We start from the raw sequence: 15,058 nt of genomic DNA, 5'->3' as shown, positions 1-15,058 counted from the left end.
GACATCCCTGCTTGTCGTCTGCTCTGCGTAATTTTATTATATTACCCTAATTAATTATTATATGTCATTTACGTATTAGAAAAATTAATAATATTTAGTAAAAAGGTAAAATAGACATTTATACATCACTGCTTGAAGATCTTTCACATACTTGTTCTGTGATTTTACTACATCACCCCTAATTAATAATTATATGTCATTTATGTACTAGAAAAAAATTAATAATATGTAATAAAAAAAAGTAAAATAGACATTTATGACATGTCTGTTTCAAATGCTTCAACCGTAATTTTACTATATCACTCCTAATTAATTATTATAAAACAACTAAGCATTAATAAATTAATAATATTTAATAAAAAAGATCAAATAGACATAATCAATGCCACAAAAATTTGGACAAGAAGATTAACATATATTATTTAAAAATTATATAAAAATATTATAAATTATAATAGCTGCCAACTTAAAATATCTAAAAAAAATAATTAATCTGCTATATATTTTAAAAAATATATTATTTAAAAATTACATAAAAATTATTATAAATTACAATAGTTAACAACTTAAAATATCTAAAAAATAATTCATTTGTTATATATTTAAAAAAACATACATAAAAAATATATTAATCACAATAATTAACAACTTAAAAAAATATAAAATATTTCATTGATTCTCGAAATTATATGGGTGTCATATTAATAACTTAAAATATTCTTATACAAATTTATTAATCTAAATATAATAATATATGACTAACTAAAAATTTATCAACTAAACAAATGAAGTTTTAATTCAATAATAAAATTATAGATAATGTAGAATTTTTAAGTATCAACATTGGGCTCGCACGACGTAGACAACTAGTCCTATATAAGAAGTTGGAGTGCTGCTCAAGCAGACTCCACTTCATCGATATGTCTACTTAGCAAGCACCTGCTTGCTTTGTGATTTTACTATATCACCCCTAATTAATTATTATATGTCATTTATGTATTAAAAAATTAATAATATCTAATAAGAAAATAAACATTTATGACATGTTCGCTTCAACTTCTTTAACCGTAGTTTTACTATATCACCCCTAATTAATTATTAAATATCATTTTTGTATTAGAAAATTAATAATATTTAATAAGAAAATGGACATTTATGACATGTTCGCTTCAGCTACTTCAACCGTAGTTTAACTATATCACTCCTAATTAATTATTATAACTCGTTTAAGTATTAAAAAATTAATAATATTTAATAAAAAGGGTAAAATAGACATAAAATGATAAATAAACTCTTGATGTTTTAAATTTAAAAAGTAATATATCACAATAATTAAAAATTTAAATTATTTTTAAAATATAATTAACTATCAATGCCACAAAATTTGGAGAAGGAGAGAGTATTATAAATTACAGTAGCTAACGGTTTAAAATAGTAAATTACAGTGTCAAAAGAAAATATTATAAATTACAACAACTAACAACTTAAAATATTTAAAAATATATTAACAATATAATAGATTATCTAAATTTTTAATTTTGTCACATAAATTGAGTTAAAAAAATACATAAAAGATACTATAAATTACAACAATTAACAATAAGGATTTAAAAGATATAAAATATTTGACAGATTCTCAAAATTATATCAATACCACTTAAATTAAAATATAAGAAAAAATATTATAAATCACAATAGCTAAAAACTTAAATTATTTTTAAAATATAATTGACTATCAATGCCACAAAAATTTCGACAAGGAGAATAACATATATTAAATAAGAATTACATAAAAAGTATTATAAATTATAATAGTTAACAACTTAAAATGTCAAAAATAAATTAATCTGTCATATATTTCAAAAAAATATGTAAAAAATACTATAAATCACAATATTTAATAAGTTAAATAATTTAAAAAATAAAATATATTTGATTGACTGTCGAAATTATATCAGTATCGCTTAAATTGGAATAGAAGAAAAAGTATTATAAATCTCAATAACTAACATTTTAAATTATTTTAAAAATATAATTAACTATTAATGCCTCAAAAATTTGAACAAAGAGAGTAACATATATTATTTAAAAATATTATAAATTATAGTTTTTAATAGCTTAAAATATCTAAAAATATACAAAATATAATAGATTCTCTATTTATTTGTGTATAATAAATTCAGATAAAATATATTGGATATCTAAAAATATACAAAATATAATAGATTATCTATTTATTTGTGTATAATAAATATATTGGACATATGCTAGCACGATCCCTCAACATCTAGTCATTGAATATGTGATCATTGATTGGTAGAATAAAATAGAAAAAGAAAACGGAGGATCCTATTGGCGTCTACTAAGTAGGACACTCTATATCACTTTTTAAAATAAATAGAACAAATATGAAAACTTTTTAAAAAGTGGTCAGTCAAATATACTATTTTCGTTTTATAATCTTTTCCTAATTTGGGTCATTTTGATTTATGTAGTCTATATACAGTTCATATACAATACTGATACAGTGTATATACAATACTGATACAATATTCAACTTGGGCAATTCAACCCTTTTAAAAATATTTCAATTTTTTTTGCTATAAATTTTTTAACTGATCAAATATTATGTTTTTTTTTATTGCTTAGAAATAATAATTAAATTATATAAAAACGATATAATTGTTAATTAGAATATGTATCTATATAAGATATATGTATAGAAATTATATAATTCTATCAAATATGTATATATATAAAATATAAATATAAAATATATAAAAAGTGTATGAAAATTATATAATTGTTGTTTACAATGTGTAAAAAAAATGTACAGTTATTGTATAAATTGTATATCAAAATTGTATAATTTTTGTATAGAATATTTATATGTATAAGATATGTATGGAAACTACATAGAAGGTGTGTAAAAACAGTATAAAATAAATCAGTAAACTAAAAAGGCTAGAAAGTAAAATTTAAATTTTATGACCATTCTCATGAAAATAGTTTAATTTGAAGTGATGATTCTGTACTTTCCCATGTTATTTGTCAAAGTGTTTTAAAGGTTATTTACTGTGAAAGAACAATCTTGTGTTGGGTGGTGTGTTTTTGTTTCACGTGATCAACCAACACTTCGCCCAATTATGATTGAACTAGTGAAATGAGCGGCGCGAAGGTAATAATTTTTTTTTATTAAATATGAATTTTTTTTGATATTCAAATATAAAGAATGTGTTTTTTTTTTTTTAAAATCAAATATAACTAAATTAAATTTAATGCTTTGAATTTATTTTCTTAAATCAGGTAGACATATCGTAAGAGTTTACACACTAATTTTTTATTCAATCATGCATATAATTTAACTTTTAAAAAGTCATATATTTAATTATGATATGTCTCAAAATATATAAAATTCAATTGAAAAGAAGATCTTATAATAATAGAAATATTTCATAATAAGAACAAAAGATCTTATAATAATAGAAATATTTCATAATAAGAACAAATAATCATAAGTCTCTGTAAATAATATTCTTGAACTTAATTAATTCTAGCCACAAAGGATATTATAATAAAATAAATCTCATTTCGGCTAAAAAAAACTTATATCAATTTATTAATAAAGTAGGAAAAACTAAAATTGGTTTCGTGGAATAATATTTATATATGTTTGTGAAAACACGGGCCAAGATCAACATGAAAATTTTAAGGAGCATTCTTTTGTCGTTGGTGATGCTATTGCATTTTTCTCGAAGATAATAATAGGATTGCATTATTTTGTCTCTATAACCACCATAACTTTATTAGCTTCTCATTTTTCTCAACTTTTTTTTTATCTTGTTCATCTTTCTTCTTCATTCCTACAAGAACAAATTAAGAATATACTTATACGATATTGTTGGTTACTCTAAAATAATTTAATAAATTTTTTCAATCTTAACTACCTAAAATTAGAATTTGTAACTTTTAAGTGATCAAAATTAAAATAAAGAAATTAAAAGAATATTCTTACCACTTAAGAATTCGTAACATGATTGATTATTTAGCATTTTGATTTGGTTGATCTTGAGTTCATCTAATGCAATTTAGTTTCAAAAAATAGTAAGAAAATTAGCTCTAAAGAAATATTGTATAAATTAAAATGAGAGAAATATAATCTAGAAAATTAAAAGAAATATTCCTATTCATAAATTCTTTATACGACTTTTTCAACCATGGTTCTTCACATGAAATTAACCATATGAAAATTAAAAGTGGGAGTTATGAATATTATTAGGAGTATAAATTGAAGAGTTATGCGTAGTTATTTTTATTAAAGTCACTAAATAAAAAAGAGTATATATATATATATATATATATATCTTTTATGATTTTATTTTCTAATTGCTAAAAGACTTTTTCAATTTTTTTCTCCATAAATAAGGAATATTAGTGGTTGGAACAATAAAACAATTTCATTAATATGCGGAGTATTAATTATAGAGTCATTGATTATTAGAACATTAAAAAAATTACAGAGAACTTGACCGCGCTTCGCGCAATCACAAAATATCTATTAAATAAATAATTTTTAAAAATATTAAGCACTCAATATTCTAAAAATCTCTTGATCTAATTTATTATTAGTCCTTAAATTTTATAATTTTTAGGAAAAAAAATTATTAAGAAAAAGTTTCATATATCAAGAGATTAATAGACAATTTTTTTAATTTAATACAATTCAAATATATATATTTAATGATTTAATTTTCTTCTTAGTTTCATTAAATGGTAAACTTTTATTTGGATAACTCTTTTTCAATTCTATATCTTTTTTGACATTTTAGCCTTTCATAGTTCATGTTTATCTTTTTCTTTTTAAACTTTTCATCATCATCTAAATAATTTTCTATTGCTAATTTTGTCACTATCTTCTATTATAGTATTTGTTTCTATTCCTTTATTACTTGTTTTTCTTTCTCCGTATATCCTACCTTTACTTTAAAAAAATATAAGTTTATGAATCTTTATTTTTTATTTCTAACTTTCTAATATGTCCAAAATTATTGTTGTTTTAATATTTGCATCATTTTACAAATAAAAAAATACATTTTAAGAGAGAAAGGGAGAGAGAGAGACAAATAAGTAGAAAAAGCAAAAGAAAGCATCTTATATTTTCACACATTATATTGATATTTTAATAAAAAATATTTAATATTATTTTTTAATTGTGCCTTTAGATCTCATGACATGATAATGGTAGATTATAATTGCTTCATGATCTCAACTGTAATCAAGAATTACGTGAAGATATTGTAGATACTCTTATAAATGTATTCTAGTTTAATTTATTAAAATAAATATGATTAATCCAAGTATTTATACTTATTACTATCAATTTTTTTGCTATTATTCTAAAAGTAAAAGAATAGGCAAATTGTTAAAGAAAACATAAATTATTTTTCACATCATAAAGAAATACATAAAGAATATTGTATTTCATTAATTAATAAATATTTATTTTAAACCATCAATACTATTGTTTGATGCTTGGTTAGTAATTAGCATCAGTAAAATTACAATAGCTATTGCTTACGAAAATAAAATCTACAACAATTAAAAAATCATGAACATTTAAATTATAGAAGTTAAATATAAATAACATAACCATGTACACTCACACACAACTTTTTTACACGTTAATGACAAGAAAATAGATGAAAAAATAATTACAGAATCAGTGTACAATTTTTAAAGCTCTTGTTCGATAGCCCCTCTGGCAAACGATCAACCTCCAAAAGCCTTCTTCATAGGCTTGAATTTGATAAATAGTAATATAAAGAACACTATTTTAAATATAAAACAAAAAAGATACTCTTGAGCATGAGTCATGAAACAAAAAATTGACTTTATATAGATGAGAATGGAGGAATATCATAAGGTATCTTAAATTTTATAATTAAATAATTAGAGGTTATTAATATGAAAACTTAAAAATCTTGAAGTTAATGATATTATTAAGAGTATAAATTTAATAGTTAATGAGTTATGGAAGTGAAAATTAGAAAACAAATAAAAAAGATAAAAGTAACTATTGAAGAGCATATTATGATAATTATATCCTATAATCAATTTTTTTTTTTATCTTTTTGTAAGAAACACACATTTTATATTCTTGAAATTTATTTTTCGGATTAGAAAACAAAAGTGGAGTATTAGTTTGTATTGATTTTTGAGTTTTCACAAATAATTTTTATTTTTTTATTGCATATTTAAGACGATTAAGAAAGTTTAAGGAGTGATTTTTTGAATTATTTTTTTTACATAGCACATAAATGAGAAAATTTCAATAACATTGATGATGAAAATAATTTAATATGACTATCTTTAATGTTATGTATAATGTTAAGGTGAATTTTTAATCTTTTAAAATTAAAAAATAGCAAAAAATTTATAAAAAAGATAAATAGCATTGGAGGCTTCTAAGGCATGCTACATAGATGGGCTAAGAGTCTGTCTATATATATATTGATTTTTTTTTTTTTATCAAGAGGTGTTCTTTATTTTAAAGATTAAGAAAACTAAAAGGTATTAACAATTGCCCAATTGTTTCTTGAATTTTCCAACTGCCATTGAATCCTTTTATAAAAGGAATTCTTTGGTTTTAAAATTAAAGAAAACAAGTGGTCCTTATTTTTGGAATCTTTCTGGGAGAAATCAAGTTTAAAACCTTTTGCATTATTTGGATGAGTTACTGTACAGATTGTCTTAAGGGCTAATTGCAAGATTTTGTTCATTATGTGTTTTTTTCATACGGATATAATTTTATATGTATGAGATGGTTTATTTAACTGGATGCTGGTGATATTTTTCTGGAAAATTTTAGCATAAAAATTGAGAAAATTTATTTATTTGGTGATAAGAGTTTATCCCCATGATTATCTAGATTAAATAGTAGTGAATTATTAAGTTTATGTGCTGGCTTAGACCTTTCTCCATATTGGATGAATTCGATACAAGTCATTATGTATTCAATTGCTAATTTGATAATCTGTATTAACTCTTCTAAATCGAGTAACATATGCTTGGATCAATGTCACTGTAGTTAGGTTTTCACTTAAACAAATAGTATACTCTCCATCCTAGTTAGGTCTGTAAAAGTTTATGGAGTGAATAATCAGTCATTATATATGTGTGTTGCATGAGCAGTTCTCCAATCCCATTGATTGACTATTTGAGATGCGTGAATATATATGTATCTAGAGTTTGAATTTAATCATTCAACGTTTATATAACTATTTTGTTGATCTATTGTAACATTTTTCAATCTCAGATTCAATATGCCTCTGTTTAACTCCCTTAGAACTATTTTGGGTCAAAACAAACTTGAGGGTCATAACTATGTCGACTGGAGGAGAAGTCTTGACATTGTGTTAACTGCTGAAGATTATAAATTTGTACTCTATGAAGAATGCCCCTTGAAAACAGATGACCAGCCTTGTGATGATGATAAGTTAGCTTACCAAAAATGGCATAAAATTGATGAGATGATGTGGTGTTACATTATGACTCAATGTCAAAGCTGCAGCATCAATATCAGAATATGCATTATGTTTTTGAGATTCTAGAGAGTCTCAAACAAATATTTGGTAACTAAGGTCCTACAACTAAGCAGACCGCCATGAGAGCTCTTATGAACACTAAGATAGTTGAAGGCACTCTTACTAGAGACCATTTTCTGAAGATGATGAGTCTTTTGAATGAATTGGAGGTCTTGGGGGTTGAAATTGACAATGACTCATCGATTAAGATGATATTGCAATCTTTGTCGGACAGTTTTCAACAGTTTCGCCTGAACTATAATATGAATAAGATGAGTCTATCTTTGGTGTCACCGTTGAATCAGCTGCAGACGGTAGAAACTATCATAAAACAACAGGCACTAGCTGTAACACTAAATGTTGAGAAAGGTTCTACTTCTAAATCAAAAGGTGGATAAAAGAACAAAAAGACTCACAATGCTAAAACAACTATAGCTCCAACCGGAGGCGTGAAAAAACCTAAAGGTAAGTGTTTTCATTGTAAGATGCTAGGTCATTGGAAAGAAGGTTGTCCAGTATTTTTACACAAAAAGAAGAATGATAGGTAACTCACTTTCTCTTGTCGTTGAAATATTTGTAGCGACTGTTTCTATGACTTCATGGTGTGTAGATTCAGGAGCCATTGAGCATATCAACACTACTTTGGAGGGGTTTCAAAAATGCGCAAACTGATTAGAGATGAAGTTAGCATATTTCAAGTAGATGGTTCAACAAATCTAACTCTAGCTTTAATTTAAAAGACACATTATATGCACATGTTGTTCAAAGAAATTTAATTTCAATTTCTAAAGTTTTTTGAGATGGTTATGATGTTAATTTTTTTGATAAGGAATATGTTATTAGCTATAATAAATATTTTATCTTTGCTGGTACATTGATTGATGATTTTTTTTATTATTAATATCTTTGCTGAACTACAATAAACTATTGAACTGAATAATATTAGTCTTTCAAGTGAAATAAAATGTTCTTTTAAATTTAAGGAGACTTATTTATGGCATTTCCATCCATGTCGCATAAATCTAGACAGGATTTCGGTATTGATTTAGGATGGGCCTTTAGATTCATTAAAAGTGGAGGCATTGTCAATATGTGAATCCTATTTAGAAGGAAAAATGACTAAGAAACCTTTTCCCTCAAAAGGTAATAGAATAAATAATAAATCAAAGTTAACTCATTCTGATTTGTGTGGTCCAATGAACATTCAAGCGAGAGGTGGTTAAGAGTATTTCGTGACCTCATTGATGATTACTCAAAATATGAATATTTATTTGTTGTGCCACAAGTCTGAGTGCTTTGAGAAATTCAAAGAGTTTAAGACAAAAACAAAAAAATGATATAAGAAATATATCAAGTCACTACGATTTGATCGTAGTGGAGAATACACAACCAATGAGTTCATTGGTACTTATCATAACAATGAATTACATCTCCAATGTCTGCACCTAGTACTCTACAAAAGAATGGTGTAGCAGAAAAGAAAAAATAAGACTCTTTTAAAAATGGTTAGATCTATAATGAGTTACTTTAATTTGCCTTCTTCGTTTTGGGGTTATGCACTAGAAACTGTAAATTATATTTTGAACTTAGTTTCTTCCAATTCAGTACCCATGACACCCATAGAATTGTGGACTAGACGTAAACCTAGTCTGAAATATGTTCAAATTTGGGGATGTCCAGCACATGTGCTGAAAGAAATAGTAGAAAAATTATAACCAAGATAAAAAATATATGTTTTTATTGGGTACCCTAAAGGAATGAAATGTGTACTATTTTACAATTATAAAGACAAGAAGGTTGTTGTAAGTACCAATGCCAAGTTTATAGACGAAGATTTTTAACAAATTATATTCCAGAAGTAAACTAATTTTATGAAAATTAAACAATGAGGTAATGAATCAACTTAATAATGACAATGAAAACCGAATCCAAACTCCAGATGTCAGAGTTAACATATTATTGCACTTTATAAGTGGGAGAGATATTAATACACATACAGTTCCACAAGTACAAGTTCCTGAAAATCTATTGCATCAAACTTATGAGCGTGTACTAGAGGAATAAGTAATTGATGTCCCAACACCACAAGGTGATAAGGATAATTCATTGATGTCCCAACGCTATATAATATAGAGAGTTAATATCCAGCAAATGATGTGGTTCAACCACATGATCATAATAATGTAGTTGTGTAATGCCCCGAGACTATCCCTAGATGCCACACGGTGCTCAGAATCATAAGTGATACCAACCTAACCTATAGTACTGACATAATTTATGAGCAACTGAATAAAAATATATAAAATGGAAATACAAAGCGGAAGCAATGTCATTGGCTGAACTTGCTCAATAGAATACTGTTTAAAAATATTTACATCACTTGATTGTACAAAAGAAAAGAAAATTTGAATATATCAACTCTGACTGACTGTCTATGAAGCCTCTACTAATACTGACTATAGGTAACTGGGACATGACCCCCAACTAATCCCAACCAATATAAATGAATAAAATAAAATACTAAATCTACAAACTGACTTGAATCCTTAAATAAAGAGAACTCATCATCTGTTGGCTAAAAACTGCAACCTGCATGATCATGATGTTGTGAGTTACAACTGATACCTGTACTAAAATAATGTATCCACGTAGACATATATGTGGTCATTACTTCTAGAATATACTGAGTACATGGGGTGAATGGAATAAGTAAAAACTGATATAAATCATAAGCTTAAAACATGCATGCTAAGTGTAGATAGACTCACCATGTTCATGAATAAAATTAAAATATGAAATATCATAAAACATAAGTAGTAAAGAATAATCTAGTAAAGTCAGTGTTACACTTATTTTCGAAAACCAATATTTCTGTGGGAGATTCGTACAACCGATATAAAACATGTGAGCAACATGGAGTCCAATGTCTGACCCATGTTAAGGAGTGTGTTTTATACCTTGACAAGGTAAAGAATCTTGCTTGGTGTAAATTCACTCTTAAGAATAAAGACACTTTCAATAATGAGGATTTCCTTTGAAGGGAGACACCCTAAACTAATGAGGACCCCTTTAACCTATGGTGGCACGTAGTTTGAAAATTTGGATATGCTAAACCTGTATTCACTCGGTGCTAAATACTACTCTCAAAACATACAAGTGCTTATAATGTGTGAAATTCACCATAAAATAAGCATATAGATTTATAAGTCTGAAAACCAATTATGCTTCTATTTATAAATCATGTTCATAAGTAAATATCTGAATTTCATATAATGTTTGAGATCATAAGATTAAAGCTAAGATTGTAATCATACTGTAATAGCATATAATCTGACCTGGTAATTTTGAACTTCTTATAAACTCAATAAATTATGTTAAATTCTTTACATTTACCAACTTATGAAATTTTCATATCAAAATACTAAAATTCACTTCATAAGATCAACCATGTAAGTAAAAACATGAGAAATCCATGGATTTTCATAATAATTACAATTTAATTCATAAGAGAGCATTATAGATTCAAAATCATAAAAAGTGAGTATGAAACCTAATCATTAAATGTGTAAATTCATATGAAAACTGAGTTCTCGGGAATAAGGAAAAAAGAAAATTCTTGTTAAAACCTCACAAACCTAAACTTATATATATCTTGAAGGAAAACTTGAGTTTGAAGTCTTGAAAGTTGAACTTCGAGATGAAGTCCTAATTTATTTCTCTTGAGAGTGGAGAGGAGAAAGAGTGATGAAAACTCAATAAATACTGAGTAAATAATGTTTATAAAGTAATTTAAGTAGTAGGGAAGGGTTTTGAGGTAAGAAAAGGACCAAACTATCCCTAAGAAAACAAAATAATTACAAAAACTTCTCGTTTGATGACATGGTTGACGGCCCATCAACCTATTAATGGCTCGTCAACTAAGGTTATCAATCTTTGGCTAATTTTGAGCTTTACTGGTTAAGGTTGATGACTTCAATTGATGGCTCGTCAACTCAGGTCATCATCTTTGACAGATAGACACCTTCAGATAAAATAAGCATAACTTTCTACTCCAATATTGGATTAAGGTAAAATCCAATGCGTTGGAAAAAGGATTCAAGTACCTTTCATTTGGTGGGTCTTGAACTCCAAAACTTTATATATTATAGAAGTTATACTCATTTAAAGTTGAACCTTGTAGGATCTAATACTAAAACTCAATCTATAACAAATGCTCTTAACTGAACTTTGCTCTAAATGCTTCCTATGACCATGATTCATATCGAAAGCACTTTACACACTAGGTCAATGATCATGACACTTATCTATGGTTTAAAATAATTGCTTGTAAGTCTTTAAATATATGACATATGGTTAGGAACTTAGCTAGAAGTTTGTGGAGTGTTACAATATCTCCTCTTTGAGATTATTGGTCCTCTAATGAAGACTGATATTGGGGTGAAAAGAATATAGTTATTAACTTGAAACTGAATATCTAAAATTGATCATATTTCATAACTAGAATCACCTTTTAATTAAGTATTGACTCAGTTGATATGTATGGGACATAAACACATACATAGGAACCTTATGGAATAATATAGACCTAAATTTAGAAAATCTCTATACTAGAAGGGAAATTTATTACTCATATTGGATCATTGCCAGGATTGAACAAATAAGGGTACTTGGCCATCATGTCTGCAAATGAAGAATATTGCTAAATTGAAAAGATGAAACCCATAACATGAAACTAATTTTTGAGCTAACTTGATTGACCATAAGAAGCTAATTCATGCTGAGAAATTAGAACTCAATTGAAGCATTCATAACACAATCGTACATATAGAACTGCGATGTGATAGCTAATGTGCTAAAATCTACAAGAGTTACTAAGAAGGGAATATGAGTTTCCTTAAACTCACCTTATCATAATTTCTAATAACAATCGAGGGAAAAAAATTAGGGCATAAACTAAGTATGGAATTCGAATAAAGAATCACAACATAGTTTAACTAGTCAAATTCATTGATATAGGTTCATATAGTAGAGATAGTATAAACTTAATCATGAGACATCCTTTGTCTAAAATTATATATCATGGAATACAGGCATATAAGGAAAAAACAAGAGTAGGATTACTATGCCGTAGGCGATGCAATTGTTAACTTTCAAGTTTAACTATACTTCTCAACCACTCTTCTCAACTTTACTTTTCCTCTTAAATACTAAACTTCATTTGATGCAACTTATAATTCTCACATGGGTACATGTGACTACCCCAACCAAAGTCTGAGTAGAACTACATACTCTCACCATGTTCAATCCTAATTCAGTCACAAGGTACTGCACATGACACAATAATACTAGTTTAAACTATGGGATTAAATATCCTTTGTATTTTTAGAGCCCTCATCTAAAGTACTCCTTACCACTTCAACACTAGCTTGGAGCTCTAATTTGGAATTAACTAGTGCACAATTCATTCATCCACTTGTATCCCAACACAATATTTAAGGCTATCATTATAACCACATATAAACTTCTAGGCAACCAACCTATCTAGGAATATTTTTTTCTCATATTTTCTAACATCTCTCTTAATAACAATTTTATGAATTATCTCCAAAAAGTCACACTAAAAATTCTCAACTAACTATTACATATACTATATTTTTTCTTTGATATTTCTCTATATTTATAACCTTAGATAAAACAAGTACACAATAATTTACCTTAATAAAGAACATCTATTCTCTCTCATCTAAACTAGTGTTTAATCATTTTCATTACCATTATCTTAACATAAGAAAGGTCACTAAAGGGCTAGAGTTATAACACCCTGGGATTATGGTCCCTGAAAATTTTTGGGTTTTTGAAATCACTGCCCTGACTACGACTCTCCCTATGAGTCGTAGGGTGTCATTATAGGTCTTAAAGACCCAATCGTAGTCAGATCAGTATGATAGACAAATGTTTTTATTGTGACTACAACTAAGGGTTATAAGTCATAAAGAATCATTACAAATTTTTTATCCAAATCATAGGGTGATTAGTGTGTACCCCAAATGCTTCTGTCTGGGTTATGACTCGGACCTTACGAATTGTAGAGTCACTTGACGAGTTGTATAATAGAGTTGTAGGGTTAATATTTTGGGTGCCTTGGGACACTGTCTTGACTACGAGTCAAGGTAATGACTTGTAGCCAGTTGTTATGAGTCGTAGGGTGACTCATAATGACTAGGCGATAAAATACTCAATTTTTAGTAAGGGCATCTTGGTAATTTCCCTTCTTTCCCACTTAGACCATAGGTCCATAAAGCACCAAATAGGGGTTATTGTCAATACTTTAACATATCAAATACTCTCTTTACTCTCTCAAATTCCCCATTCAAGACAAGGTTAGGGTTTTAAGGGAAGTGGTCATCTAGGCTCTAAGGGTGGTTTTTTCTTTAAATTTCTTGGAGATTAAGGCATGTATCTCTCTCCCTACACTAGTATTTTCTTAATGGCATAAAATTAGTTTATTACTCACATGGTTTGATGTTGGGTTTTGAATGATTGGTCGAGGATTCCCCAAAGTGTTGGGTTAATGACATTCACTTGCAAGATATAGTCAGTATGGTAATACCACTTAATGATGCCTTAATGATTTACTTCTTGAACTAATGGATAGGTTATATGCTAAATATTTAGCTGTTCTTAAAGAGGGTTATGTTAGCAAGTTGTAAAGGTGTGAGTCCCGAAGAACTGATATTGGAAACTCATATTTTCCGACATAAAGGTTAGTCTTGATGACCATGTATTTATGTCATACTATATATATATTTGTATCATGGTTGGCATAGGGTACAAAGATTCCTGACCTTCTATGATATCCCTAAATTGTGCGGCTAACACGCTTGGGGCCCGACCATGGGGAGACACTGGACTTATATAGCCTATGGGATAGTTTATGAAGTTTAAGCTACACAACCCAGGCTAAGATTTTATATTTCATACTAAGCCTTGTTCCCTACCCCAACATGTGATATATATGTATTTGCATACGATTATGTGCATTCAATTTTGACCTATTTTGAATGATTGATCGTGACATTATTTTACCCTTTAATCATTAGTTACATGCTAGTTCTCAACCCACTAACCTTTTTTGGATGCTTTATCCCTATGTGATACAGGTTCCATAGGCAATCCTACTTTTCTGTACAATATTAGGTGGGTCACCTCAGTTTATCGATCAGTTGTGGTGAGGTGGTGAGCTTTATTCTCTAGAAGACCTGATCAGTTCATCAGTTTCCTTTCATGAATTAGAATTAAAGACTTCACATTAACATTATCATTGTTAGAGTCAAGGTCATATCCCAATATAGGTTGTTTTTCTAGTATAGAGGCTTTGTGGATTACTGTGGATGGGTTTTGGTTATTTACTTTCATAGACTTTTAAGTCACTATTTATTCTATCTTTTTATATGTTTTGAACACATCCGCTGTCT

At 27.4% G+C, this 15,058-nt stretch overlaps 1 pseudogene; it reads left to right on the top strand.

Annotated features, from left to right (window-relative positions):
- Positions 1-7,322: 7,322 nt before the first annotated feature.
- LOC107844290 lies at positions 7,323-8,255 on the top strand (annotated as a pseudogene).
- The last annotated feature ends 6,803 nt before the right edge of the window (positions 8,256-15,058 follow it).

Source organism: Capsicum annuum, chromosome 10 (genome assembly GCF_002878395.1).
Source record: "Capsicum annuum cultivar UCD-10X-F1 chromosome 10, UCD10Xv1.1, whole genome shotgun sequence".
NCBI classification, from domain to species: Eukaryota; Viridiplantae; Streptophyta; class Magnoliopsida; order Solanales; family Solanaceae; genus Capsicum; species Capsicum annuum.
The sequence above is the reverse complement of the archived record's forward strand: the minus strand, read 5'-3'. Positions and strand labels throughout refer to the sequence as shown.